Here is a 4,926-nt window from a genome sequence, read left to right on the forward strand (position 1 = left end):
GAGTGATGGAGCGATGGGTTGAGTAGGTGCATTGATTATAGTAGTGGTGATGGTGTTAGAAGGTGATTGGTTGGGAGAGGGGGGGAAATCTGTTCTTTTGTGGAAGAAATCCTTGGAGTGGGAGATCAGGCGTGGTCACCTTCCCAACAACCCCAAATTAGACAGCAATAGCAATAGCAGTTAGACTTATATACCGCTTCATAGGGCTTTCAGCCCTCTCTAAGCGGTTTACAGAGTCAGCATATCGCCCCCAACAACAATCCGGGTCCTCATTTTACCCACCTCGGAAGGATGGAAGGCTGAGTCAACCTTGAGCCGGTGAGATTTGAACCGCTGAACTAGCAGTCAGCTGAAGTGGCCTGCAGTACTGCACTCTACCCACGGCGCCACCTCGGCAGTTCCCATTGAGACTTAAAAGGGAGGTATAATTGAGCCGGAGAGGCCCTGGGTGCTCTTGGAGCTTCGATGTTTCCTTGCAGACGTTTTCTCACCAAACTAGGTAACATCATCAGTGCTGCGAAGGAGTGGGACTTGCTCTCATTTTATATACCTATAACGGGGGCAAGCCTCTTGTATTTAAACAGAGAGCAAGCCAACCAAGGAATTCACAGCCGCCCTCCTCCTCCTTTCCCTTCTAGCACTGATGATGTTATCTAGTTGGGTAATGAAACATCTGCTAGAACAGTGTTTTTCAACCTTGGTCCCTTTAAGAGCTGTGGACTTCAACTCCCAGAATTCCCCAGCCAGCACGTGCTGGCTGGGGAATTCTGGGAGTTGAAGTCCACAGCTCTTAAAGGGACCAAGGTTGAAAAACACTGTGCTAGAAAACCACCAAGCTCAGAGAGCACCAAGGACCCCTCATTTCCAACTCTGAGTTACAAATATCCTCCTGTCAGTAATTTAGTCTCTCTTTAAGAATGTTCTGCGTGCAAAAGATAACTTTCTGTGGGTGGACTAAGGCAGGAGTGTCCAAGCTTGACAATTTTTAAGAGTTGTGGACTTCAACACCCAGAATTCCCTAGCCAGCTGGCTAGGGAATTCTGGGAGTTGAAATCCACGGGTTTTAAAATTGCCAAGGGTTGGACACGCGGCTCTAAGGAAAGTCGGTAAGTGTCCCAGGTAAAGGACAGGAATGGTGCAATGACCTAGAGGCGGAGGTCTCCCCTCACAATCAGGAGGCTGTGAGTTCAATCCTAGGTAGAGGCCAATATTTCTCTCTCTGGGCACATTGAGAATATAGCTGCTGAACAAAACTCCGCACTGGCCACAGGAAGGGCATCCGGCCAGTAAACATTCCTCTAGCTCCATTCAGTTGGCCAGACTCCACCCCAATGCAAGAGATTGTGGGGTAGTTAAAAGATGATGATGATGATGATGAAAGATGACAGGGAAAGGATAAAGAAGAAGCCCAGATCACTTCAAGAATCCTTTTTTGACCGAATTTGGGGCGCAATTGGTTAAACTCGCCTGGCGAAGGGGCCACATAGCTCAAGGGGAAATCTCTTTGGAGAAATGCACTAAAGGGTGAAGTGGGACTTAGAGAAGGCAATGATTTTTAACAGGAGCTTTTACGTATCTTTAAGAGGACTATGCAACGAAAGGGGAATTCAAGGGGCTCAAAAGGCAGGAGTCCAATTGGCCACCTGTTCCTGAAAAGGTGCCAGGGAAACCGCGAACAGTTGTCATCAGGTAGTTCATGCAACGTTAACAAGCCAGCTGAGAGTTGTAGTTAGCACTTAAAAAAAAAAAAGAAAGAATTATTCCCCTGGCAAGGATACCAAAAACCTGTAATAGAAGTGTTGGAAACAGGAAAAAAAAATGCAACTTGCAATGAGCTTAAAGCAATTGCAACTTGCAAAAAGACTTCGGGACTTAACGTGGCTGTTCACACAACAGTCTGCAAGGAAATACAACAAATATTTGATTGGCCACTTTGCAGCGAAGTAGACCTGTCGTTTAAGAGGAGGTGGTACTTCACATTCTCAAAAGTTTGAGAACTTTTCTGCAAAGTTTGGTTCTTGCAAAGCTGTTAGGGTTCTCTCCCCCACACACACACCCACACACAATTTGTCCTGACTACACTAACCCTGAATGGGGAGGAAGGAGCTGGTTGCACACCTGTTAGTAGCGGACCAGGGCCATTTAAGCGAGCTCCTTTCAAAGGTTGCACCTTGATTCTTTGCTTTTAAAATGCAGCCAGCCGTCGTTTTGTAAGAAAGATTTAGCCAGTTGCAAAGCGAGATATAAATCAATTTCCCATTCTGGTGGATTTATTTTTTTGCAAGAACGGCGAGTTCAAATGGGGACTTTCGGTCTGGGGCGTCCCCCTTGTGCTTCGTTTCCATGAGTGACGAGTAAGGGATGAATTAATCCGAGAATGATGAACCAGTGGGACAGCTTGCCACCAGAGGTTGTGGGTGCTCCATCAGTGGAGGTTTTGAAGAAGAGACTGGACAGTCACATGTCTGAGGTGGTATACAGGGTCTCCCGCTTGAGCAGGGGGGGCTGGACTAGATGACCTCCAAGGTCCCTTCCCAGCTCTATTCTAAAGGGAGCGGGGGGGCACCAGGGAATAGCAATAGCAATAGCAGTAGACTTATATACCGCTTCATAGGCCTTCAGGCCTCTCTAAGCGGTTTACAGAGAGTCAGCATATTGCCCCCAACAATCTGGGTCCTCATTTTACCCACCTCGGAAGGATGGAAGGCTGAGTCAACCCTGAGCCGGTGAGATTTGAACCGCTGACCTGCTGATCTAGCAGTAGCCTGCAGTGCTGCATTTTAACCACTGCGCCACCTTGGCTCTTCCAAGCCTCGAGCAAAAGCGGAAGCAAATTTGCAACCTGAATGGACATCGGTTGAGCAACTCAACGACTCAACCGCAGCAATTCCTGAGTGGGTGGGGGTCCTTGTCAGAAGCCCAGTTCAAACTGCCCCCCCCTTTCTTTCTTCCAGCAGAGGAACCCCTAAGAAGCACAAGAGAGTTGGCACACCAGTACTGTTGCAAGATCATGCCCCCCCCCCTTTTTTTTGGTGCCGCTCTGGGGAGGGATTCTGTTTCTATGAACAAATAAATCTATTTAGCCAGTATTTATAACAAGACGTCGCCTGCGTGGATTTCTGTTTCCCCCGTAGGAAGGATTTCTCGCCTTTCGGCCTCCGGTTGCCATGGACTGGCCTCCTCTACTGGTATGGGTAGTCCTCGACTTACAACCTTCCATTTAGTGACCGTTCAAAGTTACTGTGGCCCTGAGAAAAGTGACTTGGGACTGTTTCTTCACACTTAACGACCGTGGCATCACGCGATCAAAATTCGGATTTTAGTAACTGGTTCGTGTTTACGATGGTTGCGGGATTCAGGGGGGGTCACATGATTCCCTTTGACGACCCTCTTGATGACGAAAGTCAGTGGGGAAGCCAGATTCGCTTAACAATTGTTTTCCTGATTTACCAACTGCAGTGTTCATTTAACGACTGGTACAAGTAAGGTTGCAAAATGGGGCGAGACTCACTTAACCCAGTGTTTCTCAACCTTGGCAACTTTAAGTCCTGTGGACTTCAACTCCCAGAATCCCCCAGCCAGCACAGCTGGCTGGGGAATTCTGGGAGTTGAAGTCCACAGGACTTAAAGTCGCCAAGGTTGAGAAACACTGGGTTAACCAATGCCTCATTTAGCAAGGGAAATGTTGGGCTCAATTGTGGTTGTAAGTCGAGGACTACCTGGAATTGTAAGCTCCGTGATTGATCGTTGATTTCCTCGCAAACACCCTAGGCGGGGCTACTGACTAATGAAGCCTGACGTAAAATGTCAAATAGTAAAAACCCAGCTGTCCATCGTATCCTAAGCACTCACCGCTTCCCACATCAAGAGGAGAAAAACAGCCAGCAGTGCCAAAAAGCCTGGAATTCGAACTCTCTTCCCTCTTCAATTCCATTCAGCAGCCAAGGGGGGGGGGGAGCCAATACAATCCTTGGTTGAATAAACAAGAGTCATAGAATCCAAATCACGGAGAGGATTAGTACCGCTTTACAAAGCCTTAGTAAGACAATACCTGGAGTACGACATTACAAGAAAGGCATTGAGACTTTGGAAAGAGTTTAGGGAAGAGCAACTAGGATGATTAAAGGCCTGGAGACTAAACCATATGAACGGCTGCAGGATTTGGACTTGGCTAGAGAAAAGAAGGATTGGGGGGGGCGGGACATGATAGCAGGATTCCGGTATTTGAGGGGCTGCCCCAAAGAAGAGGGAGGTCAGCTTATTCTCCAAGGCACCAGGAGGGATGACAAGAAACAAAGGATGGAAACTAATCAAGGAGAGAAGCAACCTGACATTCCTGACACTAAGGACAATTAACCAGTGGAACTGCTTGCCACCGGAGGTTGTGAGAGCTCCATCACTGGAGGTCTTTTAAGAAGAGATTGGGCAACCACTTATCTGAGATGGTATAGGGCGGGAGTGTGTGTGTCAAACTGGATTTCTTTGAGGGCTGGATCAGCATTGAAGTTCTCTGCAGGCTGGCTGGGGTGTGTGTGCGAGAGGGGGGCTGAGGAGGGAGGGGGTGATGGGTCAGACACCACATGCAACACCCTGCCGGCCAAAACAGCCCCATGCCCCATTTTCTGCCTCGACATCTTCTACAGCACTCTGCAAGCCGAAAACGGGCCGCAAGCAGTCTTTGATATTTCCAGGCTGGCACAACGGGCCAGATCTAGCCCCCGGGCCTTGAGTTTAACACCCCTGGTATAGTGGGGTCTTCTGCTTGAGCAGGGGGTTGGACTAGAACAGTGTTTCTCAACCTTGGTGACTTTAAGTCCTATGGACTTCAATTCCCAGAATCCCCCAGCCAGCATAGCTGGCTGGGGAATTCTGGGAGTTGAAGTCCACAGGACTTAAAGTCATCAAGGTTGAGAAACACTGGACTAG

This window comes from Thamnophis sirtalis, unplaced genomic scaffold, assembly GCF_051295495.1.
Source record: "Thamnophis sirtalis isolate CommonGarterSnake01/CBP01778 unplaced genomic scaffold, rThaSir2_p1.2 scaffold_2, whole genome shotgun sequence".
NCBI classification, from domain to species: Eukaryota; Metazoa; Chordata; class Lepidosauria; order Squamata; family Natricidae; genus Thamnophis; species Thamnophis sirtalis.